The sequence below is a fragment of the Neodiprion fabricii genome, chromosome 3, assembly GCF_021155785.1.
Source record: "Neodiprion fabricii isolate iyNeoFabr1 chromosome 3, iyNeoFabr1.1, whole genome shotgun sequence".
Classification (NCBI taxonomy): Eukaryota; Metazoa; Arthropoda; class Insecta; order Hymenoptera; family Diprionidae; genus Neodiprion; species Neodiprion fabricii.
In genome coordinates, this window is record NC_060241.1 from 32,319,650 (window position 1) to 32,337,790 (window position 18,141).

The 18,141-nt window shown below is 42.9% G+C and overlaps 1 protein-coding gene across 1 annotated transcript in view; it reads left to right on the forward strand.

Annotated features, from left to right (window-relative positions):
* The first annotated feature begins 283 nt into the window (after nucleotides 1–283).
* The window catches only part of LOC124177429 (potassium channel subfamily K member 16), a 99,433-nt gene continuing 81,575 nt past the window's right edge, over nucleotides 284–18,141 (forward strand). Inside the window, exon 1 of the mRNA XM_046559766.1 lies at nucleotides 284–537. The gene's annotated coding sequence lies outside the window, so the exon portion shown is untranslated. The remainder of the gene's footprint in view (nucleotides 538–18,141) is intronic.

The window sequence follows — 18,141 nt, forward strand, 5'->3', positions numbered from 1 at the left end:
TCGGGGTTATTTTCGTTAGTGTGTCGCGTCGAATCGGGAGTTCGGTTCGCGGGCCGCGAAACGAGCGCCGGGGCCGCAGTGAGAAGCGGCGCTTTATCCCGCGTCTCGTGGCAGCGCCGGATCCCCGGCTGAAACAGGATCTTTAAAAAGAAGACAGAGAGGGAAATAGAACGAAAAACTTGGAAAAAACGAACCCCGGCTTCCCCCCCCCCCCCTACCACCTTTCCCTGACCCTTCCCTGGCGAATCCGCCATGCGTTCGGTTTCCGGAAGTCGTCGAGTGTCGCCCGCGTTCGCCTTCGTCGCGGTTAATTCTTCGAACCGGCGTGATCGACGAGTGAGAAACCTACCGCGTCCTGGTGAATTGGAATGAAATTGTGAACAGGTGCTTTCCGCACGGAATCGACACGCGGTGTTCTCGATTATTAGTCGTCGCATAGTCGTGTTATTTATTCTTGGATGGAAAACTACCTGCTGCAGTGCTGACATCATCGGTTTAATTACCCACTCTCTGTCCGAACACCCCCGTCATCCAGGGGTGAGTTTCCATCCGCTATCTTATACTGCATCTAGGTGACAATCTTACGATTGTACCGTCAAGGCGAGAGCAAAAAACTAGCCTCCTATCACGGCGATTGCTTGTATTTTCATGCCGGAATGTGATCGAGTTCTTACTCGTCACTTTAGGACATGAGTGATAAATTTGTCAATTTCACAGGTAGTTTTTACAACGATTAATGTGGGCAAAATGTTGGGGAAAAATACGACGGCTATAAAGGGTGAAATGTAACAAATGTAACAAATGCTGACAAGCTGGTAACAAATTCCAACTGATGGAACTTCTTGATATTCTTACTTCAAATATTACATGTGCACCGGTCGTTGAAAAGGGCTTGGTATTATATATATATATGTGTATATATGATATATATATTTTTTCTTTACGAGCACGCGTGAACAATGTTTAAAATATTTAGCGACTCGAACGATTGTCCCACAACTCTTGATACCTTAGGGAAAAGATACGATGCCATAAAATATTTGGATTTTTTTTTCTTTTTTTTTGTTTCTTTTTTTGAAAACTTCTTCGGTACGATCGTCTAGAATAAACATAGTCTTGCGGTAACTTTATGTTTTATGAAATTTTAATGCGCACTACAAGTGACTGGATGCTTATAAAAACTATCGGCGCAGCTCGTAAATCTTACAGAGAAAACAAGGAGTCTCTCTGGAGTAAGCGACTAAGAATTGTCGTTGTAGGCTGATGGATTCTTGGGGAAAACCTCAAGTTTCGCGCAATCCATAAATATTTTCAAGTCCAGACGAGTAGCGTGCCGTTTTTATACCTGTCGCATTGTATGGGAAATCCCGACATCTGGACGTTCTCAAAAGTATAAGATTAACTTTCCAGTCCTATTATTGGAATATGAAGACACACAGAGGTGCGTTTTTGCCGCGCCGCCCCGCCGAGAATACACCGCAGATAAAACTTTTATCAATTTGACAGGTGGTTATTTCACATGTAACTTTTGTAAGTCCGATCGAATTTCGTTCGCTTGTTTTGAGGTATAAATTTACCGTTGAATACGCATGGAAAATGTTAAAAAATCTTTGACGAATGATACGTTTCGTTTGTTTACTCCGATTTCCTACAGCTGTGCGCGTGTGGTAAAAACAGGGACTTGGAAATGCGGTATTTCACCTGATTATAAACGTAATATAGACGAAAACGCTAGTAAATCACTGCAACAAGTCATCGTTGGAAGAAAATCTTATTAGGTCGGACCAGGCGTTGAAAATTTTCGCGTTATTGAAAGTGGAATAACTCTGACGCACTGTTTCAACAATTCCAAGCGAGTGGCCTTCTCGCGGTATTTAACGGTGGTAAGAAAAATCGAAGAATGTAACTCGAGACTCGAGTGTAAACTCAGCTCTTGAAATGAGACAGAACATCCAATCGAGGGATGACGTGAAACTGATGTAAGAATAATATTACCTCCACTATTTCACATAAATTTCCATGGTAGATCCATCGCAACATCGAACAGGATACAAAGTTTACCCAAGCTTCGTTTAATCAACTTCTTTCCGATTCTACATTCACGACTATAAGGTTAGATACCGGTTTTGAAATTGAACGAAAATAAGCGGCGAATCGACGATACATAAATGGAAGAGATAAAACTAGATGCGCATGACGGATACGCGAGGAATTGGCCGCTGAAGCAGTCATCGTGTCACCCCTTATTGAAGTAATTTTTTAATCATTGTAATCGCGATGTAATCATGAAATCGTCTGCAATCTAAGAATCATTTTTTAATAATGTAATCATTTGTAATCATGTCGTATTCATTGCGATTACAATAAACATGAAATCTTTAAAACCTTGACCTTAATTACACAAAATTGGAAAATCGCTCCATTAAAATAGTTTGATTCGTTATTCGTCAGATGACAAAAACAAAATCACCGACGATTACGGAATGTTACACAAGATTGCTTTTTTTTTTGTAATCAAAGTAGTCGAGTAATTTTTCTTAAGTCATATACAGTCAGGTTTTAATATTTACAACAGACGGTCTTTTGCAATCATAAATATTCATACACACTCTCTATAGTCCGCAATCACTCTGTCATTTTTTTTCCCGAATCCGTACACGCGTAGTCTCGAAGTGAGAGTAAGAAAGTAAGCTGCAGACCCCGATCAACCACCGTTCGGAATAAAGGTGATATTTTCCTAATTTTGGAGCGATAAATTTGCTGCACGGAATCCGCAGGGTCCGCGGCTCTCCTTGACGATCCGTTTAGATGGATCCTAAGAAGAGAATTTCCTGGCGGTGGTCCACCGGGTGTAACCCAGGGTTGTAAGTATACGTGTAAATGGTAAGCACCTGGTACAGGGGTATCATTCACGTTGGAGGGAATGTTACGAGGGTGCTTGTTGGTAGTTCGAGGAGCGTGGGGGAGGAGTGGGGCGGGCGGTAGGGGAGGGAGGGTTATAAATTAGCCATCAATCACGCCGGGCAGGCAGGCGCTCCGTGCTGTTCGCTTGACTGGTGCTGCCTGCCAACCGTCACAACCTGTTATCATACCGCGGCTTTCCGCCCTCGCCCCTCGGCTCGCCGTGGACCCTTTACCACTTTACTCCGCCATATCCCTCCCCGACATAACCTTGCATACATGCTTTCGAAGAAACTGATTTTTGCCAACTTCGGTGCCTCGCTTCGGCCGTGTAAAAGCGATACAGCCTGACACTTTTTTTCAAAATTTTTTGCCCGACGCGATGGGAATTCTGTCTAGGGGTGTGCGAATAGAGGTTGAATCGAATCGAATCGAATGTGCCAATTACGTTTTAGTGACTCAAGCAGTTCGAGTTATTCGAATTATTCGTTTCAAATGTTTGAAATTCTTATCGACAGGAAATTAAATGTCATTTCTTCAAATTAGTAACGAGTAAATGTGGAGTTGAAAGATTAATAAATTTAAACGATTGCCAGCAGCCTTAGGAATAACAAGAACTGTAAAATAAAAGTAGACTTTGAATGATAATAAAGAAAAAAATATTACAAATGGAAAATTTGGGATTCTCACTGAATTATTCTAATATTTTTTATATTTTTTGTCACAGGTACGTATGGTAAGAAATTGGAATAATCCCAACTCGATTCGCGGTATCGAATTATTCGCGTGCCTCTGAAATTCGTTCCTTCTTGAATTTTTGCGGACTGTAATCGATTTCTCCGCCGGCGTTTGGAATTTCCGTCAATACGATCGTGCCAAAGGTGACAGAGAGAGTTTCGCGAAGTTGAGATACCGACGTGATTCGTCACCTGTTTCTGCTCTCGTAATTTTTCCACCCCCACATCCGCTGCCAGCCTCCGAGTGGCCGTGGCTTGATTTTTCGGCTGTCTAGGCGCGCCGCGATCTTCCGCCGGAAGTCAACCTCGGTGTAAAATTGTCCCCATGTAGAATAAAAGGGCACTAAAAGCTCGGGCGGGAATTTGGGCAATTTTTATTCTTTCACCCTCGTCTCTGGCCCGCGGCTCCTTTTGACTATACCTGCTCGTATTTCTCTTTTTGTGACGACAGATTGACAGCAATCTGTTGATTCAAATTCGACAAGTTTCCCTTTCTCCCTATATATTGGATATATACCGCATCGGTGAACGATTTATATACGTCGTTTGTCTTCAAACACTGCAATTCTGTTAATTCTTAAATATCGTCCCGTTCGATAAAATTTCGACTACAGTCTCAAACGATTACATCTTTTTTCTCGTATACTTCTTTGACGAATTTTGACTTTACACAGCAGTTTGTATCCTGTTCGTTTTTTATTTTTTCAACCCACTTCATTTTTTAATTCGGCCAACGGTGATCGGATCGAAAAATATGAAGGGGGATGATAATCGATGAAATTAAAGAATCGGAGAATTGTTTTTGCGGCCGCGCCGTCGTCATAATCGCCCGCGTGCCCCAAACAGCTCGTTAATCTTGTATCGAGAGGGTGAAAACGTAAAATTAAATTCCCGTCAACCGTCGAGCCGTCAATGATAACAAAGGATGACCCGTGACGTTGTATCCTCGCAACGGGCTGGACACAATGTTCGCGTTCCATATCCAGTAGGTACCTGATAGCAAACCGTTGACACGGAAAAATTGACAAATTTGAAGAAATTTCGAAAAAATCTATTACAACGAAATTTCAATACCCGAAACTTTTGAAATTACAACGAACCATCTATCATAACGTTATGGATAAAAGAAAAAACAAAAAAAAAAAAAAACAAATTGATATACCGAGGACTAAACTTAAGCTCTACACCATGGGTGTGAAATGGGGTTAAACCGGGAATTTGGCACGCCATTATCGGTGTATGAATACCGCGGATGTGCCTTTGGAGGAGGTTGACAGACGCGATCGAGGAACCTCCTCAACCTGCAGGAAAGTCAGAGGGAATCTGATGGCCTGCCTGCATGGTGTAAGGCAGGAAGGGATGTACATAACTTTGCATCGATCTCGCCGAGCTCCGTGTATTCATCGATGCGATGAATAAAGACGCGTCATCAATCATTGGGGCACGTCGTTGGGCAGTCCCAAGGCGCTCGGCAACGCCTCCAGCGACAAATGGTCGGCGTCACGGTGACGGGGAACGACGTCACGTTTCCACTCTCCCGACAGAATCGTAATCCTTTTCAGCGTCCGATACTTACTTAAGCTCTGCCGTAAAGGCAGGGACGATTTTGCATCCAGAGAATGAACGAGACTTGGAATTTTTCTACACCATCGCAGCTGAACCGCGTTCGTTAGTTTCGATAAGCGGTCGGCGTTATTCGTCACGCAATTCGAATACGATGACTAAAAGCCATTCGATTCTCTTTCCTGGTTGTTATTCAATGTTGCAGAAACGCGCTACAAGCATCGGACCAAAACTTTGCTGGGATCGATTTTCTTCGAATTATTCGTAACTCATTTCTCATCCATTGGAAATCTGGATAATTTGAGCAAAGTCCAAATTACCAGTTTCACCGCTAATTATGTCTCGTGTTAGCTGACCTGGACGGTTTCTACTAGACAGACTCTGATCTGCGCGGTGTTTTCAATCAACAGAGTTCTTTTTGTGTCATAAAAGCTATTCAACACGACACTGCGAAACCACAGTCCCTTCGGAAAAGGGGTCGCGGAAAGAATCGCGAAGAGCGTCGAAAAAGCCCGTGAGAGCGGTGAGTGATAGGGAATTTGTATTCGCCGTAAAACAGAGAGGCGATCCGATTCGTGAAGATTTTTGTAAGCTCTCTTTGAAACGGTGTAAAATCTCAAGAACGTCGAGGGTTTTGGGTCATAAACTCGTGAAGTATAAGCTGCGGGGAAGGTAAAAGCCGATGGCAAAGTTTGTAGATGTACGTATAGGAATTCCCGAGGGAACTGGATTTGATTCATGATCGATACATTACCGATTCATGGTTTGACAAAAGCGACAAACCTCCTATTCCGCCATTGTGCAAATACCCGCCTATATCCAACCCTCCCATCTACGCGTTCCACGTTTCCGATACACGACTTCGATACAATCGACGCTCAGGAAAACGACCGCAGCTCCAACTTCGAAGCGTCTACTCTTATTTGTTCATACCTGCGTCTATCCGCGTGTATTATACCTTCGCTACTTACAGACACACGGGAAACCGAAGCAACTATCGGAACCTGATCAGACTTTATAACACGTCCTAGCGTACACACTTCTTCCGATACTCTGATTTCTCAAGTCTGCTTTCCGTGTACCCATCGAGACACGTTTGCGGTACCGGTAAGTCGAATCTCTTTGAAGTGACTTCTTTCATCGGATAGTTCTCGGGAGTCTCTAAGATTCGGGGAAACGCAGTGGTTTCTGCCTATGAAGATACACGTCTCGAAGCCTCGCTGTAATCGAATTTTTGAGCGATCATCGTTGGGTTTATTTCATTCTTCTGGTTCAATGTTCGTTGAAATGTTTTGTATAACACGTACACGTTGTGTACAGATCGCTTAATCGGTCGAATCCTATTCCGATCTGAGTTTCGAAATTTATCGCAGTCATCGTTCGAAAAGCTTGCGGCAACTTCGATGCTCGAGGGATAAATTATTGCCTCTAAAGCAGGATGCGCAGGAGCAGGTTGAACAGGACCCGTCCTCAGGTTCAAGACAAACTGACGGGCTCGTAGTCGAGTTGTAGTTTCTTCGCATCATTCGGGCATTTGAAAATGCATTTGACGAGTGGCGCAGAAATTATGCGTGTAATTCGATACTTTCCTTCGAATCGAGGTATTTGAAAATCCGTACGATACGCGGTATCAATTGTAAGTGACATTGAACCTGAATCACTCGAGGAAAGGCACGTCGCGCTACCATAAATTGCGTTTTCGCTACCTTGCGGTGCTCACTTCTCATTTTGTATCATTAATTCGTGTCACGGTAGAATCCATTTTGGAAAAGTTATTGCTTCATCTCCGGATAAACCAGCGGTTTGGCAGGTGTGAAAGCTCGACGCAATGTTATCAGTTGCCGAGACCCTCGTCAGTGGAGATCGTCCGTACGTCGTCGGCCCCCCTCAATATCACGTTGTTACGTGATACCCGGATCTCGGCCACGGCAGACGGGCTCTTTTACTTCGGCGATGATCATGCACCCGTGTTTCACACGATCGAACACCGTATATGCCTGTAAACAAAATACATCTTGCAGACCAAACGTGACGCGACAGCGCAATCAGCCATACGACACGCGTGCTAACGATTTCCTCGATATTCGAGATGCCGTTTCTTTCATTCGGTATTTTTCTTTCCAAGGAGAACGAAAGATTGTCGCCGTATATAAGAGTCACTGGTAGCAAGTAAGTTTTCAATTTTTCTTTTTCTTTTTTTTTCTTTTACAATCTGTTCGTCATTGACATCGACGACGATGCAGCGACGAACGGTAATATACGTATAATAATCAACTCCAAAGCTGATAATTAATAATAATTCGAGTTATTGTGGGAGCACGAATCGGTTGAATAGTCGGTTATCCGTAGGCGATGAATAAGCTAATCGTAAAACGGATTGGCAACCCGGCACCGTTCTCAACTTATCGCAGTTGACAGAATTATTCGTAATCTCATCATCGATGTATCGGTGCAGGATAAATAACGGTAGCATAGCTGTTCACTGACTCGTGGAACAATTGTAGGAACAAAGCAATCGCAAAATAGAAACGATTTTACCGCGGATATTATCGGTCGCCGGCTGGACGTCACCGTCGATATTGTCAGCCATTTTGATATTAGGCGGGTTGCGGAAATACTAAAACAATCACGCTTTTGCTGTATGACCTAACAATTTGATTGGCTTGAGGCTATTATTTCGCGCTGAAGTGAGGACGAAATTCTACGACCGCAGTCCGTGACTTCTTGCGAATTACTGGTGTATAATAAGCCTTCGTGATGGTGGAAAATCGTATTTAACCCATTCGCTGTTTTTGTAGACTGTAGCGTAGAATTTTGCTTTTCGTTTTTTCCGATTTTCTCGAGACATACTACACATTAAATAATTGTCAAGTATATGATTTAGGGGTAAAATTTTCCGACAAATCGATTGCCACTATTTATTTTATAGAATTATTCTCACATTGCGAGAAAAACGCAAAGACAAGAAATTCCATCTCTGAAACACGTCCAAAACACCTTAAAATCGTGGAAAAATGTGTTTCCTTACTCAAATAAATGCAGTTTGAGACAATATTTTCATTTTAAAGTGAACGGGTTAAGCTGATGCGCCGCTGCGGCGATGACGTGCGTTTTCATCGCGTTAAGAAGCGACGTGGAGCCGGAATCCACGGGGTACAAATTACGTTTTACAAGACGTTTAGAAATGTTTGAGAATTTATATAACAAACATCTGAACCGGATCGTTGAAAGCTGGAAACGGCTGGCGATCGTTTGCCTTGAGTGAAGAACCAGGCGATGATAATAATGATAATAACAATAACGATAATTCGTATCCGGTATAGTAACAGATGTGGCAAATTGTTGTTACAATCCTCGGTAAATTTAAACGACAATATTTGATTCCTCCGCAATGCGTTAACACGCTTTCACGTGTGTACGCAAGTATAGAGTTTATGGCGCAAAAGAGAAAATACAAATGCAGTTCGTTCGTTTTCCTGAGACTGTCGCTGAACGTCACTCACTTATCGTAAAATGATAATTAGATTCGTTTTTGCACGCCGTGATGCAGACTTTGTAGCGTGCACTACGCTTCGTCGTTGGTTGGTTATACGATCTTTGGCGGAACAGCGATATTGTACTATTCCTAACGCAGCTATGATAGACTTGGAATTAATTTCCCGAACGAAGTTCTGAAGTATACGAGAGCTCTCCCCGCATAATTTTCCGTTGAAATAAACATCAGTCTGAGTCGCTGTTACAAGATAATATTCAAATAATATGAAACGACTTTTAGCGAATTCCAGAGAAATTTTTATCAAGGGTGAATTGAATTCGAGCATGTTTCAACCTTGCGAAAGGTTATGATAAAAAAGCTTCCTCATGTATACATACAAGTATTAAGTGTATATATATATATACGGTACGAGGAAAGAGCCGAAGATGAAAAGATCGAACACGGCTTTCGAGTTAAAGGAATATAAGTTGCATCCCGACCCGGCTTGCGGTGAATGGCGAACGATCTTTCGGTCGGAATAGTAGTACTTGTACCGGAACAGATTCAAACACCGACAAAAGCTTTGCCATATTTCAATTAGGAATAAATAGAGCAGAAGACACGTCGTGGACAGGCGATCGATGTTTTACCCGTAATCTGATAACGTTATTCGCGTCCACCTGCACTGCGGGAGATTTTTATCCCTGCGGCAGCTGCAGGATGCTTTTTCCGCAACAATTTTCCGCCGCGCGTGCATAAAGCTGCGTATAAAAAGGCTGCGGCTATATCGAATTCCTCTTCTTTCGTCACGCGGCTCGGAACGAGAACCGAGATTTATCGAGGCCTCTGGAAAGCCAATGCCAAAAGTTGAGATACGTTCCAACTTTCGATTGTGACCGCAGGTCTGTCCCGTCTTCCGTTTTCAGGGATCGCCTCGTCGAGCTGAGTCGTCGGGTTGATAATGTCGAATATCGCCGTCGCCGATAACTCCACATTTCACCCTGCTTATATCAGTCCTGCCTCCCATCCCGCGGATGCATTCACTTATACATACCGATGGCCGAAAGTTGTTCCCGAAACTACGGGAAAGCTCGAATGTTCGGCTTAAAACTATTTCAAACTGAAAATACGCGGGGACCGAAACTCCGACTGCGACTCGACGCGCTTGCCGCCCATTCGCTTTTACGCTGCATGGTACATGGATGTCTTTCGACGGTGTTTCAGAGATTTTGCGCCTACATTCTTTCGGAATAAAAATGCCAATGATTAATCAACTGTATTTCTACCGATTAAATGCAAGCCGAGCAATCGCAAGTAACCCGAGTAGATTTCCATGCTTTCGATAACTAGAATTCGGGGTAGCGAAGTAAAAACCGAAGTGACGAGACGGAGGATATTCGTCACCCTAATATGATATTACTGTTCGCACTAATTTCCTTCAGTTTTATCGCTTCCTCGGTTCTCTTTTCTCGCTTCCAAGGGTCGCTGACTAGAAAAAACGAGCGCAATGGGCGCGAAAAGAAAACAAAAAAAAAGCACCGCGGTTTCTTATCGGCGACGAGTATAAAAAAGGCCGTAACTTGTATCTACCTGCCAACGGGGTCGTCGTGTATAAAGCACGTGTGCGCACACGGCTTGCCCATAAACGAGGAATAATATTGGCCGTTGGGATTCGCATATCATTTACGTGTTTCTCTTCAGCCGAAATGACACGATGCTTCGTTTACCTCCCTTGTAAAATCCTCCCTTGTTTTCCTTTCTCTTTTATTCTTTCCCCTTTCTTTCTCTCGTGAAAATCTCAAGGAAAATACCACCATATATTATGTTTACCATACTCATGTATACATGTACGAGCAAGATTGGACGTTCGAAAGATCTCAGACTGTCTTCCAAAGCGCAGGATGCTTTTGCCGATCAAATTCGCGATTTCTCATCCAAGGATCGCTGCTTCAGATTATTGTCCCTTCATATCCCGCGTCTGTGTCGATACTTCCGCGCGATGATGATCGATCTCTGTATCAAGAGTTTCCTCGTGGTCTTTGATCTGGTGGCTCATTATCGGAGCAACTTCTACGCCGATAAATAATTTACCGAACTCGATAGTCGAGCGGGTGTTTCAAGAGCAGAAGCAAGGCTGGCAGCTTATACTTGAGGAAAATTGAGGGTTAATTCCCAACCTGCGGATGGCAAAGTAAATTAGAGGCGATACTATGTAAGGGTCGGGTCGGGTCGGGTTTATACACGTATTGAACTGATCTAGAGAAAACTAACCGGCAATTTCCCGTTTCTAAGCAAGGACGGCACATTAGCGAAGGGACATGCGGCTGTCCCTATCGGTAAAACGACGAACAGAAAACAAACTTCCACGAATCGGAGTGCAGGAAATTGGCAATTTTCCTGGAGGAAGTAGGCGCAGACCGCCGCGCCGCTTCTGCAGACTGAACTTCTAACGTAACGTAAGCTCCTTACTTTAGAAAAATGTCAAATCAATGTCGCATCGATCGAGCCACGTGGCAGAGAGACGCTGTTTCTTATTTTACGTACGATGATGATTTCTCGATCGTCGGAAGATCGATCGTCGACGGCTACGAAAAGCGAATTTCGTAACACAATTTCAATCAGACATTGGGGAGTGGTGATTTTTGAAAATGTCAGGAAGAATTTTAATTTCATCAGCCGTCTTGTTTATTATCTCGTTGGAAACATTTTCGTTCCATCGGTGTTAACGTCGTCGCGAAACGATACTCGTGGCGCGTTAATGATTCCGCTTAATTACGCTCCTGGTGCCCATAGCAAAACATTGGCTTTTACGAGCCGTTTCCGATTGAAGTTACAAAAAGCGAAACGTGCCTTGACTTCGGCGATAGAGCTTAACTACCCGCTCTGTTTTACCCGACGCCCACCGGTTTGTTCGCGTCCGCCTTTACCGGCCGCAAGCTCACGTTTACAAATGTAAACCATTTTCAAAACGCGACCTTTTTCCCTACGCATTATGTCACGTATTTTGGAGCAAACATGCAAGTATACAGAGTGTGCGTTTCGTTCATCGATGCGTTCCATAGAATTTTGTGCCACTGATCCTTTAACCTTCTAAAAATTGGTTTTAGTCAACGAGAAATTCACAATTTGTGCCGTGAATTTATAACTTTGGAAAATGAAAGGCTCAATAATTTGGTCTAAACGTGTCAATAACTGGGACGCTTATCCTGTAATAACTGCCGGCCAAAGCAGTCGTTCTCCGAGACAGTTGGAGGGTGAAAGGTTGAAGGACATGGTGGTCTGCGATCCTCGAAGACGTGGGAAAAATTGCGATAAAATAATGTTGACGTGGATTCGATGTATACAAGGCGAATGTCACATTGCCGAGACCGATGTCCATCCACCCATAGGCGGAGCTGCTGCCAGTCCATCTTCGCGGGACGAGGGCGATTAATCAATCGGATTACCTTCGGCAACCTTCGCGGCAAGACGGTTTTCGGCCAGTGGTTCCCTTCCACCTGTTTCCCACCTTCGTCCCCCTCTTTAAGTCGCGGTGAAATCGCGAATCAATCGTTGTTAGAGAGCTGCCGAGGTTTGCTCGATGCCGAAGACGCTTAGACAAGCCGCTTCTCTGCGAATGGAAGAACCTTTGTTTTCATTTGCCGAACCGGGGCTGAAACAAATCGAATGGATCGGCGGTCGAAAAGTTAAGTGGCGTCGCGATAGAAGGTCACGGTGTCGAGTTTCTCACAGGGAGTCGAAAATCTAATTCACAGGATTTCAAAATATGGATAGGTCAAGTATGATAAGGTCTGAAGAAATTTTAGTCAATATATACAATGTCAGAATATGCGAATCGTCAGAATTCTATTTTTATATCTAAGTTTATTCCGACGATTTTATACTTTGGCCTTTCTAAAGTACTTTTTGAATTTCAACTCTTTCGTGTTCATTCATATTTCATATTGAAATTCAACGAAGCTATTTTATTTATTGATCCGCTCCTCAAGACTTTGAACAATTATAGATCTCTTTAACATACGTCGTAATGTCATCTCATCGGCGCTTCGGATCGTCCAAACTTGAAGAATTGTAAACTTTTGAACGGTCGAAGTGTCGAGTGATGAAAATTCCGAACACGGCTCCAATTAATCTTCGTAATGCATATCTATGCAATAGTACAAACATTTTTGGAGTGGCATCTTCCGCGTTTTATTCTTCAGTCGAAGGGGTAACGCTCTGCTTTCGAACTGTGTCGCGTGTTTAAGGGTATAAGGACGTCTGCGCGAAACAGGTGAATTTGGTGGTAAAAGGGCAAATAATTTTTTTTTTCACGGCATTCGCTACGAAAGCTCTAAAACCCATATCTTATTCACTAAAATTACCATCTCAAAAAATAATATCAAACCTAAGCGTGTACCATCCTTCACTATTAATTGATCCATTTTTTAGCTTCGACCTTTTTGAATGCATCCTCATATTTTTCGCGTCTATACAAGGGGAAAAAAATACACCTCGTCACTTTTACGCCTGGCAAATGGTCGTACAATGGCGCATACGCGATTTGGAATCAACAATATCAAGAAGCTTAAAAATCCGTTGTCTTCGATCGCGCCCGAGTCAAGTCCGTGGTTTTATTGGCAACGGTCTACTCCAGCGTCTGAGTGAAATACCGCAGTGAGTAAATTCGTTTCGTACGACGTAAATCGAAGCGAATTAAAGAATCGGGGTGTGTCGAGCCGTCGTCGAATGATCAATCGACGTTGTCGATGGAGATTCGGAATTAACTCGAGAAGTGAGAGGGAGACAGAGAGAGTCGCGGAGAGCGATCCGAGCTTTCCGCAGGGCTTGCACTCGCAACCCGGCAACGGAATCAACTCCGCTGTGTCCACTCAGCTGCGGCGTTTTCCCCGAATTATTCCTGCCGCGGTCTATAAAATATTAATGCGACACGGGTCGCCCTGAAGCAGCGTGTCGAGCTCGACTTCGTCCCTCCGGCGCCATTCGGAACCTTTCCAAATCATTCGAAACCGTTCCGGTCCATTCGGAAAGCTTCATTCGTCCAACCGGAAGAACGCTGACCCAATGTTCGAGTCCGAACTCCCAATACGTTACGTTGACAACCCCGGATCGCCGCCTGGCTCGCTTATAACTCGTGCACTGATTTCACACCCTTGCGACGACGTTTGAATTATCGCCTTATATACCGACAATGGGAGTAAGTTTATTCTGGCCGTATTTTGTAAGTAACGTGGGTATCAAATACCGAGATCAAAGATTGTCTCGTTCGAGAGAATACTTCTCTACCACTGCAGGGGAGATACATTTTATCAACCCCTATTAAATTTTCTTCGATGCGAGCAAATTTTTTTTACCCCTGTCGAGGGGTATTTTATTTTCTCTTCGCCACCTGCGCGGGGGCTGCTTTTTTGATCTACAAACTTTTTTATCGGACTGGTGCAGGAGATCAGGGTCGCAACCACGGATTCTTTTTTTTTTAATTTCTCATTATTCGATGTAACTATCAGGCTTCCCCGATGTAATGAAATATATCAGAGAATATCGGAAAAATACTGAAGTGAGCGAAAAAAGATCTCCTCCAAGAGAACGCACACAATTTGAAAAAAAAGGCCAAGGACCTCGGCTCTCATCAAGAAGAGTGAAGAGCGTAATTAATTTTAATTACTATACGGAACACGGCCGTGGCAGCAGCTAGAAGCAGAGACGCGAGGATGTGCTGCTTTGTTTTCGACTAATGGGATGGAAATATTTCGTTACTATTGTCTGGTAAATTCATCCCTCTGTTTACTCTTGTTTTACCACAAAATTTTTACGCTCGCCTCGTCCAGTTTCCTGGTCGTTCCGGATGTCGGAGTTAATCTTGGTTTCTACCGACTTGTATGTTCATGAATATTCAACGGATCGCCTTTTAATTGATACGAATGAAAAAAAAATGTAACTTGCTGTTGCATTGGAAATCGGGGTCAAACTTTTTTCATGAAAATTCGTAACATCAACCGAAGGTTCAACTTTTTTCTTCGATTTGGTTGGGGAGGAGAAGCGTTCTGCTTTTTTACTTGTACAACGGCAATCGTTCACCCTCTTTGAACATTTCTTTGGGTCCAAGGGTTAATTGGCCCGTTCAATTTGTTGCCATTCCCTATATCCGACGTCGAGGAGTAAATTACCTTTCCTTTTTTATTCTGGTCATAAATGTATACCGGTCTGTGTACCACGAAATGAAATTTGCGGAGGCGTGACTTTAGTTACAGTAAAATACTGTTAAATGAATTCGACGCGGTTTCCTTCTCAAATTTATCAGGGTAAAATGTCCGAATGCATTTTGTAGTGAATAAAGGATCCCGTGACAGGTAAGAAATATTCACTCGGGGAAAATGTAGCTCGATCAGCTAAATTCTCGTCAAAGATTGGAACACGATATTCGGAAGAAAATAAACTCTCAATTTCTCCTTTAAAAATTGTACATTTCGCGATATAACATAATGACAAATATGGTAATATGTTTTCTAATGATGGGTACAGAAAAATAATGCAAATTAATATTACGCATACCAATTAACCTCAATTAGTAAATTGCCTTAAAAACTTTCCGGTTTTGCCCCCATCGGTAAATAACCTCGCAATGTTTCCGGCAATTTTCTTTGGTTCAGAAACCAGGGGTGAAACTTTGGTGTCGTTATAACTCGGGGTAGTAAAGTTGTGCGAAAAAAAAAGACAAAAAAAAAAACGAGGTCCTCGACCCTCGTCGGTAACGGGAATTGAAAATAGCTACGCACCAATATGGGGCCGTGTTGTTTAATCAATGGGTTGAAAGTGGCAATAAATTGAAGGTCGTCGGTGAAATAGTAAAGTTCGAAAGTACAACCCTTGATTTACCCGCACACGTGGTATTTTCGATGTCTTTACTCACAGTTTTCGCGAAACGAAGAAATGAAAAGAAGAAGCTTCGAATTCGGAGTGTCAAAATCGAAGGAAACACACAAGGACGACGTAAGAATGAGTCTAGGACAGAAAGACCGAGTAATGCGATATAGGTGGGACTGATTTGAATTCTCAGCATCGGTTCGATCAGGTCTGATAAACGAGATAAAGTCCCGAGAGTCCCGACGGACCTGCTCTGTAGTCTTATCTCGATCTGTCAGCCTCCCTGTGATACAGTGGATCCTAAATCGACGATCCTTGTGTCTCTAGATTGCGACCAATCTTACTAAATATTTCATCGTATTAAACAAATGCAGTGTTTCACCCGATTGCGAGCGTTGTGGGATGTCTTTATTACCGTCGAACGGGATTTCAAAATCGTTGAAAATTCAATACATTCGGTGAATTGTATTTCAGGCGATTTTTTTTCTGTCAAATCAAAGAAAGAATTTTGCGATCTTTACAAGATGATTTTAGTTTGATTGGAAAATTTGTCACATAATTAGAGACAAGGTCTCTCCTTCTGATTGGTGTGATAGATAATTCGAGTAAGTGTTTTCAGTTGCTTCGACGCAATACTAACTTCAAAATTTATTTACGGTAAACGTAATTATGGTTGTTGAAACTTAAAATTTTTCCAAGAACTTTTGTCAAGAGAAAAAGAGCTTAAAAAGTCTCGCTCTCCTTCTGCATCGGACGTCGAGTAATCGTTAAAAGGGGCATAAATTAAGCTCATCTTTATCCGAAGCTTCGCCCACGTCTCTATACGATCAAAGTGAAAGCATTAAATTGAACTTGATTATTGGTAAAGTAGATAGGCTCGTTGGCTCGGAGCTGAGCCGAAACCTCGAGATGTATGTATATCGGTTAGGACGTTGAAAATGGTTCTCGAAATAGAGCGGGCGTTGTCAATGGCGTGTCACGGCGCAAGATTGAGCAGTAAACATTGAGCTGCTAGTAGATTATTATTATACTTGCGGTTACGAGCTACGGTAGCTGGTCGATTTTCACGTCTTGCGGAATTTAGACTTCTTGACATTTATCGCCCGACATCCCCGCCCGGGTAACTCATTCAGATCTACGGCTATGCTCGAGGGATTTGCCGGGGGAGGGACGAGGGGGAATCGGAAAACACGCGCTTGCCGGTTTCCTTCCAAATTGTCAAAATCGATGCTCGATCCTTATACGTTGAATTATATCTCAGGATGTGTTTCCGACGTGTAGGTGCTCAACCCTTTCAGTCACGGCACCCTCCTTTTACTGTTTTTTTTTTTCATTTTTTATATTCCACGAAAAATCCTAAATTTTTTCGAATTTCCCACGATTTATTATTTTGTAGACGAGATAAAAACATGGCATTCGGAACTGATCGACTTCAAATTAGTTTATCCACGCTAGTTTGATCGATACTAACAAGCGGTTTAAGGCTGAGCGTGAGCCATCCTGCAGGTTCCAAATTCACTGAACAAAAATATTATTATCCAATTCGAATTTCCAACCGCATGTTCAGATTCGTGATTAACGATTCGAAAGCCCTCACGTACCATATTACATGAAATTACAACGATTTTTTTTTTTATTTCGAACGACCATAATAACTTCGCTATTACAAATTTTTGAACTCTGACCTTTGATCTGTTATCGGTGACCAGAAAAGCCTCGACCCACAAATTTCTGCCAAAATTCAAATATTTAACATTTGTTTGACGGTGAAAAGAACTCCTACAATAGAGCAATCGAAAATGTAAAATGCAGCCCTACTTTTCGAACGAATAAAATTACCTCCTCTGGTCCCACAGACTTACAGATGGCCCAGTTGTTTCCTTCCGCGTAAAAGTTTCTCACGATTACGCAAGCTAGTCGTTCAATCTCTGAAAAGTAACTCGAAAAGTAATTATCCGCGACTCTGCTGCCGTAAACAAACTTTCATCTCAAGCGTACTTCTCCGGTGATTCGGCAGTGGGTTTATACATCTTGCCACGGAAATAATTAAGTCGGTTGAAAGATGTCTGATCGCTTAAGAGCGGCTGAGACGACTTCGCGAATGTGCGACCAAATCCGTTGAAATTTAGTTAGTTTCAAAAAATAAAAAGTTACCCAAAAATCCAACAAGTTTAATTTTCTAATTATATACTCAACGAGCCAATTAAAGTTGAAAAATTAATACCGCGATTAGGTTGGAAGAATCAATTTTCGCAGCATCAATTTCCCTCATTCTCAGTTCAGTGTTCCTCAGATCGGGAATTTCCAGCGTGCCTTGAGATTCGAGAGACGAGCGGGATTGATTCCGTGCTTTATGCATGCGCTTCCGAGTTGTCTGAATCGTGTCTTCTGGCGTGAGATTTTCTCTCGAGCGAATGCAAGCTGCAAGGTAAAATGCGACGCAATGACTTTTGGCCGTATAGTCGAAACTCGAATTGTCCACCTGCTCCCTGCAACCTATCTTTTATTCAGACGTCGCGAGGTTCGCATCGCGGCATCTTCTTCGTATTCATGGTGGTAGTCCCATATTTACGTATCTGATGATAAATTTCAAACGCGCAA